The sequence below is a fragment of the Leopardus geoffroyi genome, chromosome C1 (genome assembly GCF_018350155.1).
Source record: "Leopardus geoffroyi isolate Oge1 chromosome C1, O.geoffroyi_Oge1_pat1.0, whole genome shotgun sequence".
In the NCBI taxonomy this organism is placed as follows: domain Eukaryota; kingdom Metazoa; phylum Chordata; class Mammalia; order Carnivora; family Felidae; genus Leopardus; species Leopardus geoffroyi.
In genome coordinates this window covers 193,093,837-193,113,943 of record NC_059328.1, presented here as the reverse complement: position 1 = coordinate 193,113,943, position 20,107 = coordinate 193,093,837, and the positions used below count along the sequence as shown (strand labels likewise).

The window sequence follows — 20,107 nt, the reverse complement described above, 5'->3', positions numbered from 1 at the left end:
TAGCAATGAGCAAATGGCATTAATGAGGTAGGCATAGATGGCACAGGGGCTTGAACAGTCAGTAGGAGCTGGGCCCCGCAACAGTAGAGAAACAAAAAAGAGGGGGTTATTTTATCCTCTTCCCTTTTTTCTTTCTTTCTTTTTTTTTTTTTTTTTTTTACAGTCGCAACTTTTTGGCTGATTAAAGTACTTTTCCTGGTTCCAAAAGGGAAGTGTCTTTTGTATTACACGCTAGAATGTCAGTTCTCATTACTAAGCCCTAGCTGTTCAAATGCTGTCGGAATCTCCCCAAGGCCTCCTTGGGGAGAGTGTAGGCAGAAATTTCAAGGAGCTTATGCCAATTATGTTCCTTCCATCTACATATTGATGGCTGACCCACAGTAATCATGTGAGTCAGGTGCTATGAACACTGTTTCCTTTATTTCATTCATGGCTTTTAAGGCGGATAAGATTTTTTTTTTTTTCTAGACACTCCTTTTCCCTTGGTTTCTTGCAACTACCATTTTTGTTTTCTACTTGAAAATGACACTGCCGACCAGAGACAGAGTGACCCAGGCTTTTTTTTCCCTTTTCTTTCAATTATTTGGGCCCTTTTCACACTGATTACCAGAGTTAGTAGAGGGTGTATAACGTAAACATATTCTGAGGCCTCAGTGGTGGGAGCAGGTGTAGAACTCCAGGCTTCATTGTTCAAAAGTCTATAATTTTGGGTCCTTTAAAATTTTTTTCTTAATGTTTATTTATTCTGGAGGGAGAAAGAGAGACAGAGCATGAGCAGGGGAGGGGCAGAGAGAGAGGGAGACACAGAATTTGAAGCAGGTTCCAGGCTCCGAGCTGTTAGCACAGAGCCTGATGCGGAGCTCGAACTCATGAACCATGAGATCGTGACCTGAGCGGAAGCTGGAGGCTTAACAGACTGAGCCACTCAGGTGCCCCAGGTGGTTTGGGTCCTTTTATCGTTAAGTTATGGATATTAACCTGGCAACTCACAAGGGAATACAATTAATTGAAGGATATGTAGTAGTCATTTATTAAGAGCCAAAGCCCAAGACCAAGTATCAGAAAGCATGAGCACCTGGGAATGGAGGTAGCAGAAAGTAAGGGGCACTGTCTTCGAGGAAGTTACCAGGGTTTTGGGTCACCTTCAGTTTAGGTCTTTGTTCTGTTCAAGATTAAAATTTCCATGGCAATCTAGGTTGACCCAGCTTGGGCCCGTGCCAACCTCTTGGCTAGATAAGGGTGAAGAACCTTAGCTGATAGTCCTTCTGAAACTGCTCAAAACAAGGGAAACGTGCAGAGCATAGCAGGTTTAGACAGGCTAAATCAGCAGATGCCTTTCACAAGCTGAGAGGTCCCAGATTGCCCGGGAAAGGGACGTCCAATGCTAATCTTACACTGACTCTTGTCATTATGACGAAATAGCAGGAGAGTCTGAATGTTTGTGTCCACCCCCAAATTCATCTCTGGAAGCCCTAATCCCCAAGGTGATGGTATTTGGAAGTAAGACCTTTGGGAAGTAATTAGAGTTAGATGAGGGCATGAGGGTAAGGCCCTTATGATGGGATTAATGCCCTTATAAAATGAAGATCAGAAAAGAGCTCTGTCTCCCTCCACCACATACACATCAAGGGAAGGCCATGGGAGGACATAATGAGAAGATGGCCATCTGAAAACCAGGAAGAGGGCTCTCAACAGACACTGAATCTGCTAGTGCCTTCATCTTGGACTCCTCAGCCTTCTTGGGAAGTGTCCTTGGACTCTCCCAGAGCTGTGAGAAAAAGATGTTTGTTGTTTAAGCTACCTGTCTGTGGTGTTTTGTTATAACAGGCCATACTAACTATGATGGAACCTCCTTCTCCTTTTCTCAAAGCAGCCAGATGGGCTCCATATTACCTGTTTTGGAAGGAAGATGAACCACAGATACTCTTCTGAACAGTAAACTGATCCCCGAGAGCAATCAGTTTCAGCAGATTCCATCCCAGCTGAGAGAAGTCAGGGTACATGGTGAGCACAGACCCTACCTTCCTAGGTTCTGAAGATTTTTCTTGAGTGGCTGGAAATCCCAGAAGGGTGGGTAATGAGTCTCCCAATCTCCTGTCTCCCGATTGTCCTCTTTAGCTGATCAGACAGGCTTCTATCAAGTCTTAGCAGGCCTCGTGTGTATTATTTATTTGATTAAAAAAAATTGTGTCATTTGCTTTTAAGGAGCCTCTGGGAATGAGCATAATTAAGCATAGATTAAAATGTCTGAAAGATTGAAAACCACCATGATGATATAGTGAAACGCATACAAGAAGCTTAAAAACATCCCCACATTGCCATTCCATCAAAGCATCCCAGTTTACAGTGATAGCCGAAAAACCAAGCCTCACTGGAAATGATCAAACTGGGATTTCAGCGGTAGAACATGGGCAACAATTCTAATAATTTGGGGAGGTTAATTTGGAAAAGAGCTCATCTGTACCGCCAAGGAAAGCTAAAGGGCGTCAGGTGGATTCAAAGGAGGAGAAGGAAGAGAAGAAAAAAGAAAAGGAGGAGAAAAAAAAAAAAAAAAAGAAGGAAAAGGAGGAGGAAGAGAAGGGGAAGAAGGAGGAAGAGGTGGGGAGGAGAAGGAGCCACTGAGACACCATAACAAACACAGCTGGGATGAGCAGGGGATTGGACACCGATGTCTGAGCACTTGCTATGAGCCAGGTGATGTTCTAGGTGAGTAAGATGGGCACGCTGTCCAGTGCACAGAAATTTTAAACAATGAAGACACTTGCACAGCACGAGACGTTCTGTGAAGGAAACATAGTGTGTAAGACACAGTTAGTGGGTGGCTACTCAAGGCTGGGTGGCAGGGATTGTCTCTATCAAGGTGATTTTGAGGTGGGTGAAGGGAAGAAAGCAGCCCCGTGAAGATATGGGGAGTGGCTTTCCCTGCAGAAGGGGTGGGGATTGCAAAGGCCAGGAACTGAGGCGGGATGATGGCCAGGGTATCCTTCCTGGAGACTCTTGGGGAGGGGAACCGATGCTGTGCACGTCATGGTGGGGCAAGCGGTGGCCAACATGGAGCACGAGTTGTCACTGAGCACCTTTTCTGGAGGGCTGCTTTTGGGTAACCCTATCAGTCGGCTGCCTTGGGCCATAAGTAATGGAAAACCCAACCAGTGGTAGGTTAATTGTATAAACTCAAAAGTTTTGTTTGGTTTTGTTTTCACCAAACAACCTGAAAATTGCCAGCTCCAGGATCGGCACAGTAACTCGCTGATCAAGTTCCTGGGGACGTTTCTTTCTGAGTTTTTTTCCCCGTAGGATGTCAGAGGCAAATTCTCTCACAGTTCGAAGAGCCTGCAGCTCTAAGCTCTGTGTCATCACATAGCGGCGGACCAAGCAGGCAAGAGGATGCGTCCTCTGACACCTGCCTCAACAGGGCTGACTAGACAGACACGTACCCCTAGACTAGAAGGGCCCTGAGAGTGTTAGCTCAGGCATAGCCCTTTCTGTGCCCAGCACAGAGCTGTCTCCAAGGTGGTATTTGGAGATCCTCTTAGGAGAGAAAACTTCTGGAATAATGGAAATAGGGAGGGTGTTCCAGGGGAGCCCATTGCTTCATGCTCCCGAGGAGGAACAGAGCCACAGTGGTCTTAGCTGGGCTTTGGTGGAGTGGGAGGAGGGGGATGCTGGGGTGCTAGAAAGGACACACCAGTGTCTCCATCTTGGAGTGTAAGACAGAGAGTGGGGGAGAGAGTGAGCAGAAGAGGGTAGTGTTAGCAGGTTGGAGGTGCAGAGTCCAAGGCTGGAGGGAAGAGGTGTAGGCTCTGGGCAGCCTCCGTGGGTGCCTATCCTAGCCTCTTGCCTGACCACTGGCTAGCCATGCTCTGCCCTGTACGTCACCGTCTATGACATGGGGGTGATAGTGATACTTGTCTCGTAGGGTCTTAGGACAAGCAGGCATTCAGTACACATGAAAACACACAGAGCAATCTTGGTAGAAAGCAAGCAATAGGCAAAGGATGGCTATGCTTTAACTGCTATTCTCTACCACTCACCTCTTCCAGGGTTAGATTAGCCTACATTTATTTGCAGATCTGACGTTTGCTGTACAGATCTTGAAGAATCTTCACATGTGCTACCTCACGGGGTCCCTGGTCACACTGCTCTCTTTATAGCAAACTTGTGGCTATAAAGCCCGAGAAATCTTTTGGCGGTGTCAGAGCCATAGATGGTACCCAAGAGCCTTTGAGGGAAGCTGCCCAGGGTTCCTTTCAGGAGCCGCTCACCCAAGGGGGAGTTCTCTGGGCATATGGAGGAGAGCAGTCTTGGACCCTCCCTCAGTTAGAGCCAGTAAATGCAGCAGCAGCTTTTTTGATGTTCATGGGGTCAGGAGTGCTCTTGGCATTGCCTCAGCTACTTCTCACTGTGCCTGGGAGGCTAGGGTGCGGGGGAGGGGGAGGGGGGAGAGGTGTGAATAGAGAAGCAGGACCTTTTGATTTCTTTCCTTACCAACAGGAGCATTTACTCCCTCCAGAATCTGGGCATCTGTGAGAGAGCTGAACTCTGTTTTATGAGAGGATTTTTTTCCTTCTTCTTCTTTTTTTCTTTTCCCATCAACACTTGTCAGGGATTCAAGGCAAAAAGCCTGGCAAAGGCCTGGGCTTCTGCACCAGCTCCGGCAAAAGATGGGTCTAAACAGGGAACAGAGAGAGGCATTGTTCCAAACACTGCAGAGTGGGAAAAGTAGGTCAGGGAAGAAAATGCAGGTTTGACAGAGCTGGGAATTGAACTTGTCACCTCAGAGCTCATTGGTGTAGAAAGTGAACAGCCAGCAAGGGACGAGGGAGTAACTGATGTCTGCTGCCAGGGCAGGGGCAGACACACGCTGTGAAAAGCTGCCTGCATGATGGTCATTGCCTCCTTCCAGGGCCAAATGCCCCCATCTTCCCTCCTGCCCCACCCTCAAAACCCCTTCCCTGGGAAACTAAACCAAGTGATGATTCTAGACGAGAAGAGCAGCTGAGACTGTCTCTGGAGAGAGTGCCAGGCAGCAACTTCCCAGCCACCAGCTGCATTTGCAGGACTGGGAATTGAGACAACCCCCACCCTCCGGAGAAGAGGCTCTAATTACAATCAACATCACCTTCTAGGAAACTTCTGGGTGGATGGCTACCAGCAGAGAAAAGCTTTCTCCTCACTACCCTCCAATTGGTGCTGGAGCCAGGGGTCCTGGCTGTAGCCTGGGAAGAGAAAAAATACCTCTAACAACTTGCCCAAACCTTGGTAATTCTCCTTTCTCCCAGAGTCAAGGTTCTGAGCTATTTTGGACGAAGGGTGCTTTCTCCCTGACTCTTACACCATTTCATTTGGAAACATCTCCAATTTCTTGTTCTGGACGCAGCTTTTGCCTAATAAACACGTCAACCTGCTCTTTGTGGGTCTCAAACATCTTTCCGTTGCAATAAGGGTGACCTTGAATCTATCATTCCAGATCTGCCTGCCCCACTGTTGGTACCAAGAAGTACAAGTTCATTGGATATTCCAACGTGCGCTTGGATCTGATAGAAACTTGTAGCTAAAGACCACAAACCTCTGTGGTTACCGCTCATTGTTGGACTTTCTTTTGTAATTAATGACCCGTTTTCCCTCTCTGTGGAATGGGGACAGCAGTGGGAATAACACCACTTATTTAAAATGGAAAGACTATTGGACAGGATCCAAAGACTCAGATTCCATTTCTGCCCGATATTCATCTAGTGACTTTAGGCCATTTATTGAAATTCATCACTTTCAGATTCCTCAGCTATAAAATGGGAATAATATCATTTATTTTATTTTATTTATTTATTTTTAAAATTTTTTTTCAACGTTTATTTATTTTTGGGACAGAGAGAGACAGAGCATGAATGGGGGAGGGGCAGAGAGAGAGGGAGACACAGAATCGGAAACAGGCTCCAGGCTCTGAGCCATCAGCCCAGAGCCCGACGCGGGGCTCGAACTCACGGACCGCGAGATCGTGACCTGGCTGAAGTCGGACGCTTAACCGACTGCGCCACCCAGGCGCCCCGGGAATAATATCATTTATAACAGAGTTGTAAGGTTTCAACCAAGCACAGATGAGGTTCGTGTGTAAAGGCACCTTTCCCAATCTTGGTGCCTAGAGGATGCTTAATCCGATGTTTGCTTCCCTCTCTCCCCATTGCTGATAATACTGAAGGAATTTCTGGAGGATGTGTTTGAAGTTAGATATACTTAAGACTAGTTTTTAAAAAATGGAGCGAGGAGTAGGATACGTCTTGACCTCTAGTCCTGCACTGTTCAATAGAGTAGCCACGAGCCCTGTGTGGCCATTTAAATTTAAAATCATTAAAATTAAAATTAAAAAACACAAGTCCTCAGTCGTACTTGCCACAATTCAAGTTTTCAATGGCCACAGGTGGCTACTGGGTATCATACTGGGCAACGAAAATAAAGAAAACTTCCATCATTGCCGAAGGTTCTGTTGGACAACGTTGAAAGGATTCCTGCAGAAATTGCTTTATCGTGATGTTATTTACCAAAAGAACAGGTTTCTTAAGGCAAAACTCAGATGTATTTTTGTCTCAGTACACAGTCTTCTTTCAGTGGCATATCCTTTAAGTCACACAGTCACAGAGCCCGAGGTGGGGCTCAAACTCACGAACCGCGGGATCAAGACCTGAGCCGAAGTCGTACATTCAACCGACTGAGCCACCCAGGCACCCCTATTTCTTGTGTTTTTTATTTCAGCCCTTGTGACCGGGGTGAGGTGGTATCTCACTGTGGGTTTGATTTGCATCTCCCTGATGATGAGTGATGTCGAACATCACGTCGGTTGGCCAACTCCTCCTGCCAACCTCAGCAGAGAGAAAAGGCCTGCAAATACGATTTAGGTGAAGATACAACTTTCATAGTGTGCTTCCCTGTATGGCTTTGTGAATGGAAGGTGAGGGAGACGAGGCCACCACACTCTGTCATCGTACTGTGGGACAGAAGAGGTGACTTTAAAGCAGGTGGGAATCCCTACCTTTGCGGCCTTTCAAGAGCAGAGTTAGAAGGGAGGATTTGGGGGTGGAGGGTGAAGGTGGTTGCTGTTGCTGTCGGGGGTAATGTGAGTGAGGAGGCCGGAAAAAAAATTCTCAGACAAAATGAGTGTTGTGCCACCGGGAAGAGGGGCCTTTTCTAAACCCCAAATTGCTTTCGCCTCCTGGCTATCAGTATTAGTGGAAAAACTTTTGGTGTTCATTTTCCACCCCAAGGACCCAAGTGCCCCAAGGACCTGTCACTTTAGGCTTCCATATGACACCCCTTCCCTCAGGGCAGCGAGCACAATTTATCCACCTGCTCTCACTTTCTGTGATCCAAATAGAGCAGAAGAAGTTTCCTGGAGGGATTAAAATGCACACCTGAATGACTCTAGCCCGCTCCAGCCTGGAGAGAAGCAGAAGTCGGGGTGATGGGGGGGCATGAAACGAGTCAAGGTTAATTCAGCATGGGAGGGAAGTCTGAATTATTCATTTCCTGACCCTGTACCGGGTACTTTTCACCGCAGTCTGTTACAGTCTCTTTCGGGGCAGTGTAGTCGCACGGGTTTCTCAGTCACCTTTTAAAACCATGCCTTGTCCTCTAGTGTCCAGCAAAGGGATTGCTAACATCGGGCTCTTGTGCCAGTAGCCGTCTGGAAGCTGCCTTTTAGGGGCGCCGAGATGTGGGCCAGCTGGGGGCGGGGGGGGGAGGGGGGGAAGAGCAGCCACTTAGCACTTGAGTCCCATTCTGGCCGAGTGGTTGGGGAGGACAAGAAGGGAGATTACAAACCAGAAGTGAGAAAAGCATCTGAGGGTTCGGAGGAGGGTGGGAAGGAGGAGGGAGTTTCATAGAAGATGTGCGATTTGGTTTCCTTACGTCACTGGAGCTCTTTTGTCTTTAAGTGACATTTCCAATGGGAAGTTCATCTGAACGAGAAACAAAATCTAGACAAAGCTTTCCTGACCTAAGTTAAGCAGGGGTCATCCCGGAAAGAGGCTAGGGCTGCTTCAGAGAAATCAGAACCGTCGGCCTTGGCGAGGCTGTTCTTACTAGGTCGGGGCTATTTCTCACGTCCCCGCTGCCCCGTGAAGTACGCGTCACAAAATATGCCAAGCGGTTTCTGGATCTCCGAGATGCTTTGGCTGGCATTTTATTTAACTCGTGACATTTTTGACTGTTCTTATTCTGGTGGGCATCAATACTGCCCAAGCCTGCAGTTGTCGCAGAATTGAAAGCCGCGTTGGGTTACCGCTTTGTCGTTAATTGTCGCTTCGTGGCCACCATTCCTGACCGGGCTGAAATAGCCGAGCGAGTGTAGGAGGCACCGTGCAAGGCCAGAGGCCAACCTTTCAGGGCCACCAACTGGGGAGGGTCCGTGGGCAAACTGCGCTTACGAGCTCCGGATTTTAACCTGGTCTTCCTGGGCGAGCCTAACTCAGAAGCCATTTAAGGTCAAGGTCTCAAGCCCAAATGCCTCCAGGGTCCGTGGAGAAGTAAATGAGGGAGGGAGGGGTGGGGAGCACACTGGTAGTGAGCGCTGAGGACGGTGGTAAACGGGAGAGCACAAGGTGCGTATCAGAGTGAAGCTGGCACTCAGCTCTAGCAGATTGGTGTCGTAAAGGAATGCCAGCCCGGCATTTTCAGACTTGCCAGGGTTTTGTGAAGTCTCCAGATTTTTTTTTTTTTTTTTCATGTTGGCCCAAAGTCAGGCCAAGCAGAAAAAAAAAACGTCCGTGGGCCAGACTCAGCTAGCGGGACACCGGTTTGCAAACCACGGTTTGGGCTCATCTGTGACGAGGCTGCTTCGGGTACACTGATTTGCACAAGTAGTTTTTGTTTGTTTGTTTGTTTCATGGCCCCTATGATCCTGAAATCCACCCCCCGCCCCCCGCACACACACCCCCAAATGGCACTAGTATCAAATAAGGCCAAGGGGTGAACACCCGCCTCCTCTCATGTGGAGCTGTTCTGCTAAGTGGTTCTTACCAGCCCTCAGCTGTACAGCTCGTCACCCCGTTCCAAGCACGGCCTGGTCCTTCTTGGGGGTTGGAAATGGTGCTCTTGCTTCTTTTCCAGCTAATTGCTTTAATGCATCCTGAATGTGTCTAGGCTGCCGCCCCTAACCACTGGGTCATCATTTATTCACAGGCCTGAAGTCCCTTAAGCAGCCTCCTGCTGGCCCTCACGCTGCAGGGGATTAATGTAGTCTGGTTGGTGAGTCAAAAAGAAAGATGACATCATTTTCATGTCAGGAATGAGGATGTGCGTTTGTGTCTGTGAGGGTTACGGCGTGCAAAGTGAGGAAAACTAAAGCTACTTCTCTTCCAAAGTGGCACGGTGCTCCCCCCCACCCCCACCCCTACCCCCTTCTTTTGCTTTCAATCCAATCTGGCTTCTCCCAAGTGAGTTATTAATATGGGACACAGCCTGGCTTCCTCCCTTCTGTCTCCTCATATAAATCCAACTAATTAATTTACTTTAACAAGAGGAATCTTTTTCTATCTCTCCCAATCTCCATCGCTCAGCTTAGATTCTCGTGATTCAAACACAAGACACGCAGCTGTAATAATCACACATAGAATCTTATCTGGATCATCAGATCTGCTGTCAAAAACTTGGCGGATGTGGGGGGGGGGAAGGAATCTTAAATAAAGGGACCATCGAATGAAAAGACAGGTTAACTATCAGGTGAAGGCTGGAATTCACATTCCGTCCGGTCCAATTAATGAAAGGAAAGTGGAAAGTATCCTGCGTATGCTGGAAATCTGACAACGTGAAGAGGTGTACAAATGGTGTTTGCAAAGCCCCGCGATGTTGAGTTCATTCAGCAACCATAGAATGGTGACATGACAAGGCCTCCTCCCAAACGATCAGTTAAATCTTGTGTCCCCTTTCTGTGTATGAATGGAAAACCCACCCCAACACGCCATTTTAGAAAACTACTCCCCACCCCCCCCATAAACATCCCCCCCGCCCCCGAGACAATCAGGGCTGTGTTGGGGTCAGCATTGCCCTGTTTTCTGGGACAGTGGCAGCACCCACAAGGTCAATGAGGTTGATCTCGCAGGGGAAATTCAGGTCAGAGGACAAAGGTAAGGGCAATCCGAGGGGAGGCAGGAAGGTGTAGGACAGATTTCCCATGTGAATGAGGATGGGTGAACCTTCCCAGATCATTCCTTAGAGCTCCTTTCATTCTTTCCTTGGTGCTGCAAGGGATTTTCTTTCTTTGTGGAAAGTGTCAGTGCCTGTCTTTCAAAAGCCAAAAAAAAAAAAAAAAAAAAAGTAAAAAAGAGGATTTGCAAAAACAAGCGCCATGCTGCCCATTTGCACATTGGTGCAGAGAGAGAAGTCAGGAACTGCTAATGAATGTACCAGCTGTGTGTGGAAAATCAGCCAAGCTTGGGCTTTGGGCTTTTTATGTCTCTGCGGAGATCCCGATTCTAGACTGCCCGTGAGAAACATGAGCATGGCTTCAACCACAACGTGAATAACGAGTAAAGGTAACAAAGGTGAGGCTATCCTGAAATACTAGTTCAAAACGAACCCCGTGTCGAGGAAAAGCAGCTATCATTCTGTTACCACTTTCTGATTTGGTAACAACTTAAATCCAGGCAAAACCCTTCTCTTCTTCTTAGCCCCCGAGACTTGAATTCCCCTTTCTGAGATTTGAGGACTGGGAAGTTTAGTTGTTTTTTAAAGATATGTTCCCTGTTTTTCTCTCTTTCTCTGTCTCTGTCTTCTCTCTCTGTCTCTATCTCTCTGTTTCTGTCTCTGTCTCTTCCTCTCTCTCTTCCCCATTCCCTACTCACCCCCCAGCCCCGATCGCTCCCCGACTTCTTCTCCCTCCTTCTCTTTTTTTCTCTTCATCTTCTTTTTCTCTCTAGATTTATTGAGGTGTAATTGGCAAAATTATAATACATTTAAGGAATACGGCATGATGGTTTGCTATACATATACGTTGTGAAGCGATTCCCACCATGGAGCTAATTAACACATCCATCACCCCATATACTCACCTTTATTTTGGTGAGAACCCTTAAATTCCACTCTCTTAGCAAATTTCAATTATACAATTCAGTATTATCAACTGTAGTCATCATGTCATACATTAGATATTCAGACCTTACTCGTAACTGAAAGTTTGGGTCCTTCTATCAGCCTCTCCCTACTTCATTCTTCACACCAGACCAGCCTGCCCACCACCCACACCAGACCCTGACAACCACAATCCTAGTCTGTTTCTATGAGTTCAATTTTTCTTTTTTTTTTTTTTTTTTTTTATGGTCCACCACTAAGTGATACTATGCAGTATTTGTTTTTCTTATCTGGCTTATTTCACTTAGCATAATGCCCTCCAGTTTTATCCAGGTCACAAATGGCAAGGTTTCCTTTTTTTTTTTTTTTTTTTTAATGGATGAATAATATCAAACTGTACACATATACCACGTATTCTTTATCCATTCATATGTCGACTGACACTTGGGTCGTTTCCATACCCTGACTATTTCCAAACCTTGGCTATTGTGAATAATGCTGCAACTGACGGGGGAACACAGATATCTCTTTGAGACAGTGATTTTGTTTCCTTTGGAGACATACCCAGACATGGGATTGCTGGATCACATGGTAGGTCTATTTTTATTTTCTTGAGGAACCTTTGTGCTATTTTCCACAGTGGCTGCACCAGTTTACATTCCCACCAATAGTATGCAAGGATTCCCTTTTCTCTACATCCTCACAAGCATTTCCTCTCTTTTTGATAGCAAACATCATAACAGGTGTGAGGTGATATCTCACTGTAATTTTGATTTGCGTTTACCTGCTGATTAGTGATATTAAACACCTTTTCATGTACCCGTTGGTCATTTGTATGCCTTCTTTAAAAAAAATGTCTATTCAGGTCCTTTGCCCACTTTTTAACTGGTTGTGAGTGGTTTTTGTTTTGCTTTGCTTTGTTTTGAATTATATGAGTTTCTTATATATTTTGGATATTAACCCCTTATCTATTGGATATGTGGTTTGCAAATATTTCCTCCCATTCCATAGGTTACCTTTCCTATCGCTGATGGCTTCTCTTGCTGTGCAGAGGCTTTTTAGTTTGGTAGAGTCCCATATTTTTCTTTTTGCTTTGGTTGCCTTTGTTATGGTTGCAAATCCAAAAAATCATTGCCATCATCAATTTCATGGAGTTTACCAATTGTTTTCTTCTAGGAGTTTTATGGCTTGCGGTCTTACACTTAAGTTTAATCCATTTTGAGTGCTTCTTGTGTATCATGTAAATAGGGGGCTAGTTTCGTTCATTTCTTCCTTTTTAGTGCCAGAGATGACATATCTACTCTTTGACTGGAATAGATCAAAATCACACTGTGCGTGAACTTAGGGATGACTGCAAACTCGAGTATGTCCATAGTCACGTGCATATGAGGTGAAACATATGTTTCATCCTTTGTGCAGCTCTCCTGCACATTCACTTCTTTAATAATACTAGCCACCGTTTATTGAGCATTTAGTATGCACAGAGCACCGTAGTGAGAGCTTTGCATATACTTTCTCATTTAAGTGCAATTACTAAAACTAGGGAGAAGTGGAACATCTCCTTTCTGCATTTCAGTAATTCTTTATTAATGGATTTCTTCATAGATAGGATTATGCCACTGTGCCTAGCCTAAACCCACATGGTGACTGTTGCCAAGGATAAAGTCATTTTAGTGCATAAATATTATTCTCATTCTAGAGGAGGGAGAGCAAATACATTTTTCAAAACCACGAGTCCGTGCCCATTTGGAGGGACTTTGCTCACCAGGGACTTGGATGCTTCCAAGTGGATTAAATTATTTGCTCCCAAAGTTTGGTCTTGGGCAAGGTACCCCATCCATTGTGCTCTAATTTCTTCATTTGTAAAATGAGATTTAATATGAGTATATGTAAGGGGCTCAGAACAGCGCATGGCATATTGTAAACATTCGATGCATGTTAGCTGTTATCGTTGTTATCATTATTAAATAATCACAACAACACGCGGATGAAGGTATTCTTAATCCCCATTTTATACATGGGGAAACTAAGGCAAAAGGATTTAACAGCTTGCCCAAAGTGATACAGCCAGTCAGTGATTGGAGGTAATAATTCTAACCTTATGTCATTCTCACTGGGGAGCTTGCAACTAAAATTCAATGGTGCCACTCATTATGGAAAGGAAGGTCTGGTCATGGCTGTCTAGAATACAATTTCTTTCTCTTATAGGACACCTGAGCTGTGAAACCAGCATAAAATGTCCTGAAGAGTGGACACACGTCACACGAGAAGCATTTTCGATCCCTCTGGTAGAGAGGGAGTGCTTAATTACCATGTGCCACTGCTGTTAACCTCTGCAAATAAGTCTAATTATCACAGATTAATGAACAGAGCTTAGGCACATCTAAAGGGGCTTTGCTGAGGGGTTTTCATTTCTGCATTTCATTATCTCCATAAACGCTGTTGTTCCCCATGCACACGGTTATGGAACTTTTATTATTTTTTTAGCTGCGCTCTGTGGACTATCAACAACAGTGCCTGTGAAATAGCTCAGGGCAGGGATCGCTTTCCAGGAAATCTTCAGGAAGCCTGCAAGTTGGGTGGCTGCTGCTTCGCTGTTTACTGATGCATCATGCCACATTGGTTCATAGGGAATAAAGCTTAGACGGTTGCCAAGGAAACAGGCTGAGATTTTTGAAATATCTGAAACCATGGTGAAATTTCTAGGAAAAATCAATGTCTTAGTCAAGAGTCAGGTTAAGCCTTCTCTGCATCAGGGTGGGTAGCAACAATGCAGATACAGCTGGAAAGATTCATTCCTGTTTGCACCATGGCTTAAACCCACACACTTGATGTTGTGATTCTCAGAGAATGTTTTCTACAAATAGAAGTAATCGTGTTGGTTATCATCGTACCAGGAAGTGGCCATCATACTGGTCCTTAGAGCAGGGCTGAGTCTGGCAGCCATCTTTGAATGTGCCTGTGAGCTCAGAGAGTCCCTGGTGAGGACCTTGGAAATCCCAATGTCATATCGTGGCAAGAGAGCAGGCCGGCAGCTAGCAAAGGGCTTTAGCCATGCAGAGGCTGGGACCTAAGGAAGATCTTGGGCACAATCCACCAGACACGTTTCATTAATAAATGATTAGATTTGCAAATCTTGTCAGTAGAGATTGCTATCACAGAATTAATGAAATAAATAATGAAACATTTCCAGTGTTTCTGGCTGGCGCTCAGAGCAGAGTAGATCTCTGCCTTTGTTGCAATTTATGGCTGTCTCTTTGATCAACTCCTGGGGAGTTCAAGGAACGATTTTCCTGCTTCCAACACCCGCCTTCGGCTTTTAGGTTTGCCTTTTTTTTTTTTTTTTTAAACTTGACTTTTCATATCATTTTGTACTTCAAACACAAAGGTTCCCCAGGATAATTTCAGATAAAGAAACCCAACAGGGTGAATAATCTGCAGTGAAGAAAATCTGAATCATACTTGAAGAAACAATCCATTTGACACTGGGTTAGGAAAGGGGTAGGGGAGGGATTTTGCTTACAAATGAACACAAAAAAGTTCACAATTTTATTTGAATGTCTCCATTTTGCACAGCCTAAAGCCAAGAGCATTTCCTGATCCAGAAGCAAACTAAGATGCCACCCAGTGTGGATAACCCAGCAGGCAGACAAAGCATATGTTCAGGACATTAGCAATGCAGGGGTAGCTCACATTTCTTTTGTTGAAAAAGCAAAAAAAAAAAAAAACAAAAAACAAAAAACAACCCAGATTTTTCATATCTCAGAAAAAGTCTCAAAATAGTCGTGGAGAAAGCAGATCCTTATTGGGTTTCTTATACTTGTTTTCTGACTTAGTGTTATTTTGATGTGAATTCCTATTCAAGATTGGGGGGGGGGGTGAAGCCCCAACATCTATTCACTGTATGGAAACTTTAAAGGGCTTCCTGGGATGGGATCTCATCCTTGACCCATACTGGTCATAAGGTGATACAGCCATTATATCTACCCCTGACACTTTGGGTAATCTTTTAGAGATTGATACTGTATTATACTAGTATTGATAATATACATGAATTTTCAGTTCTCTCCCGCTGCAAACCCATCCAGCACATTAATGGGCACACAGACTCACTGTCTCTTGGAAATCACAGTGAGTCCAAAGGTTGGGGTTCTGATGGATTATCTGCTCCTGGGCTTATCTTCCTGAGAGCTGCTGTTGTGCTCCTTATTAGGTTTTGCCATTGGGCAAGTTACAATGAAATGAAGTTCAGATCCATCCAATTTTTAAAGATCCAATTTAAAAAGTACCTTAGAGTGTCTTTATCTTTTCTAGTTTCATCCTGTGGCATGGCAATTCCATGGGCAGAACCCAATGGAGATTTCCTGTCTACATGATTTAGATCATTCCTTCTGGATCCAGATACTTTCCCAGTAGACAAAGCTTTGAAAAATTAGTGAGTTGCTCAGTTGAGGAGACAAAATTAATACTAAAATTATAAGGATCAGAACAAAGCAATAAGAACTTCCTTTAGGGCTCAGAGAGGGGGTGTAAGGCGATAAGTGTTCTTATGGTGTAGTTTTATGATACACCTTTTGCCTCATGTTCCACACTGGCCAGTTCTTTAATGGGAGTATGAACACAGAGTTGGTTCTACTCTCCAAGATGAAAAGTAGATTTTATTGTTATCAAATTATTTCTGCATTTGTTTGATTCTAAGATGCACCATTTTTTTCATATTTTCACATGATTTTTGAAGTCAGGAGGCATATCAAAATCATCAGCAGCCTGGTCACAGTGGTGATGGGGCTCTCAGCACTATGCACACGGGTATTACAGTGTCCAGAATGGGTGCCAGCTACTGCAAAGGAAGTCCTGGAGGCAATAAGACTGACATTTGTTTGTTTGTTTTTTAATTTTTTTAAATGTTTGTTAATTTTTGAGAGACAGAGTGTGAGCAGGGGAGGGGCAGAGAAAGAGGGAGACACAGAATCCGAAGCAGGCTCCAGGCTCCGAGCTGTCAGCACAGAACCCGACACGGGGCTCGAACCCACGAACTGGAAGATCATGACTTGAGCTGCAGTCGGACGCTCAACCGACTGAGCCACCCAGGCGCCCCTTCATCACCCACACTTGTAAGGACACAGAACATGATGTTGGTGGAAAATATGGACGTTGATGACAATGGGTAGGAAATAAAACAGAAACCACAGCTTGCAAAACCATAGTGACTGGCAAAGCAGACAAACTATACAGACCGTGATAGGCACAGCAAACCAAGTTGAAAGTGTTTGTTTTGTTTTTTTAATTTTTTTTTTAACGTTTATTTATTTTTGAGACAGAGAGAGACAGAGCATGAACAGGGGAGGGGCAGAGAGAGAGGGAGACACAGAATCTGAAACAGGCTCCAGGCTCCAAGCTGTCAGCACAGAGCCCAACGCGGGGCTCGAACTCATGGACTATGAGATCATGACCTGAGCCGAAGTCGGACGCCTAACCGACCAAGCCACCCAGGCGCCCCAAGTTGGAAGTGTTTTAACATCAGCTTGTTCTGACCCATTCACGCCTGGCTAAGATCACTGGCTTCCAGCGACTCCTCTCATTACAAACTCTGACCTGTTCTCATCCAACCCTCACTATCTTCTGCCCCAACCCACCTTATGACTACTGCAGACTTCCCTGAGCCCCACAAGTACCCTCCCCTGACTCCTCTTTTGAAAACACTAAGACGCTATCAAGCTGGTGCGTTCTCTTGCTCAGCAAGTTTAATAAACCCAGTTTTGTGTGATCAGCAGTGTTCCACGGTGGTCTTGGTACAGAGCTCTGATAATTCAAAAAGAGATTCAGTAGAATCAGGCCCTAATGCTGAGAAGTTTGAGGAATACGTTCAAGTGTTTCTTTAACTTACATTTCCCTTTTGACATATGTACAAGAATGATCTCTGATAAAATATGTATCTAATAAGTTTAGAAGAACTTTTGACACAGTATAAAATGAAGGACTGCAAGAAAGTATTGTGTTACCTACTTGTGTATTGACATCAATGTTCCTTTCTTAGTGGCACATGAAATAATGGTTTATTTGTACAAGGGATGGCATTTTTCATTTGATAAAATATGGTAATAATAGCTAGCTAACTTATACTGGACATTTCTCATGAGCCAAGCACCGTGCTAAGTGCTTTACCTGCACTCATTTAATTCTTACAGCATTGCTAAGAGGTAGGTCACATGATTACCCGCATTTTCTAGATGTATAAACTGAGGTGCGGAGACAGTCCGTGGCTGCCTTGAAATACATGGCTAATATCTGGTGGAGGAGTTAGGGCTCAGATCCAGGCAATGTGCCTCTGCTGGGCTAGCATAGGAGGGGAGAAATGGGGCACGCAGCATTATTTTCTCGAAAGTGGCAGAAAGCATTAATTCGAATGATAGTACTTGCACACGGCATGTACTAAATTTTGGGATTTGGGCTTTTAAGGGTAATACATTAGCCAGTTCTTTGGTGCTTCTGGAAGTAACATTGTTTCCCTTGGGTATTTAAGAAAAGGTACATTCAGAACCTAAAATATTTGCCAGTTTATGTCTCCTAGAAAAGAGAGTTCCTTGGTGTTCAAAGCCATATATCAGGGTTAAAAAACAAGCAACCAAATAAAAACAAACCCAGCACTGGGGTCATCCATTTAAGTCACTGCTTGACAGCTGTTCTGGGAATGGCTGTTGCCACGGGTTACTACGGAGCACTCAGCATTTCAGCCTTACCCATCACTTCCAGGCTGTGCTCCTGTCTCTCCGGAGAGACGACCCTTCCCTCCTTTCCCCACCCCACCCCCACCTTGGCGGCTCATATTAAAGATTGTTTTTTTCCTTTGAACGAGAAATGAAATAATAATATGCTGAAAATTCCCTAGCTGTTGCCTAGGGTATTCTCTGTCTTTGATGCTTTTGTTGCCCCGTTTTTCCTTGTAGATCACAGCATCAGCACCGCTTTTTCTAGAAACCTCAAAACAGGGTTCCAACCTGCTGCCTTCTGCGGGTGGAGCCACAATCAGGCATTGTCCATCAGTGAATGTACCAACCTAGATGTCACTCAATTAATAAGTTCTTAATTGGATTCTTCAGATAGTTGGCCATGGCAGTGTATTTTCAGGACTTTTGTTGTCTTTGTTCTTCTTCTCTCTCTCTTTTTTTTTTTCTCTTTTAAACATTCTCCTCTTATCCTGTCAGCACATTCACATATCCTTTTGACCAAGAGATTTGACCAAGATGCACTGATTTTCCTTCTGCCACCTACTTCCCATTCTTTTCACACTGAAGGGTTCAGAAATCCATTAAAATGCCGGTTCATCCCTACTTTTTTCCGTTTTACGAAAGGGGGCGGGGGCGCTTAGGGCAGCACATCTTACTTAGGTAGTGCTATTTACTGGAAGCATGCACGCAAAATACCAACCTTACATATAATCTACTAGGCTCATTGTATTCAACGTTCATGGTCACTAACGCCTTCAAAATCGTGAAACTGTATGTGTCCCCTATTACACTTACACAAAAAGGTAATTTGTGGAAAGTGCTTTGAGATTCTTATAAGAAATTTAGGATATTAACGTTCCCTTGTTTCGGGTATTGGATAATGTTTAAGAACCGTAGCTTCCACCAATGCTTTGAGTCAAACCAAGGCTCATTAAATATGCGGTTGGCTTCTCTGACATTGTATAAAAAGGAATTTGCTACCCATTACACTTTTTTTCCTTGCCTTTTCTTCCTATCACCTGCTCCCCCACCATTACTTTCTAGTCAACACATGCCCCTTTTCTATGGTTTGCTTATAGATTATTAAGAAAAAAGATGTAAACTCACAGGGAGGATTAAGGTAGACACAGCTGGTGTCAACGAAAACAGAGAGAAATGAAAGAGTATTGAGCCCGTCTGAATGGACAGCCCATGGGGCTTTCTCGTGACTCATCCTTGACCTTTACCCTCCCAAATCGCGCCTGAGGCAAGTAAACAGCTTTTCAAAGCAGACTACCTTCTGGGACACTTCGTACATTTTCATTTTAATCTCCTTGCAAAGTGGTCAAAAATAAATGTCCCCATGAAGAGAGGTACTACTGACAAAAGTTGAATTTAAAATGACATGGAATCACTCTGTTACCTGTCACACAGAGGGTCCTAAACTGCTTAGCGGTTTATTCCAAATGAAAAGGAAAGGAAACCGTCTTCAATGAGTGTTTTAAACATCTCTGTACGATTCAAAATGGTTACATGGGCCTTTGAAAATATTGCCTGGAGGCATTATGGGTGATTTAAGGTTTTCTTTGTATTTTGCAGATTATCTATCTATAACGAGCAGGCATTACTTCTGTAATCCACAAAAAGACTTTCAACAGAAATGGAATTACAGTACAGATTTTTAAAATATGAAAATGCCACCCAATGAGTTATTTTTATAAATGACTGGAGTAAAGAAAACTATTTAATAATGTAGACAAAGTGTCATATGCCTAAGAAATCTTTGTCTGATATAAAAGGTGAGTTAAAGATGGACTGGAATGTTTCTTAGTAACCAGGTAAATATTATACCCAAAATTAAACAACTACTCTCCCTTTGTATATCACTCAGCCCAAAGACAAAAGAGGAAATGTTTCCACCACAACGGTCATCAGCTACACTTAGCTGTGTGAAAAGAAACATAAGACCCCACATCATTTAACTTGTAAAATCTCAGTCAATACTTGATAACAAATGGGGTTTCTGGAACAGGGCACACCAGGGTGATGTGCGGATAGAGGTCTGCAATCATCCCCCCACCCCACCCCACCCCCGCCATCTCATTTCCAGTGGTTTTTTTCCACTTTCTGTAATGTCCTAATGTGTTAAATATTGAAAATGTGGGTAAGGTAGTTTAATTAGTCCTCAGTGTCAATACAGAGAGATTGAGAAAACAGTCCTGTTTTCATGTTGTAGGAAAATGACTTCTAACAATCACCGTATCCAGTGAAGGGAAAACATACCCAAACAAAACAATAAAACTTAACTTCAGGTAAAGCAAACTGTTGAGAAATCGAATAGA

General features: G+C 44.4%; 1 long non-coding RNA gene across 1 annotated transcript in view; it reads left to right on the top strand.

Moving 5' to 3' along the window:
• The window catches only part of LOC123599376, a 39,360-nt gene extending 19,528 nt beyond the window's left edge, over nucleotides 1-19,832 (top strand). Inside the window, exons 2-3 of the long non-coding RNA XR_006713116.1 lie at nucleotides 1,871-2,004; nucleotides 19,365-19,832. This is a non-coding gene — a long non-coding RNA (uncharacterized LOC123599376). The remainder of the gene's footprint in view (nucleotides 1-1,870; nucleotides 2,005-19,364) is intronic.
• Nucleotides 19,833-20,107: the final 275 nt, after the last annotated feature.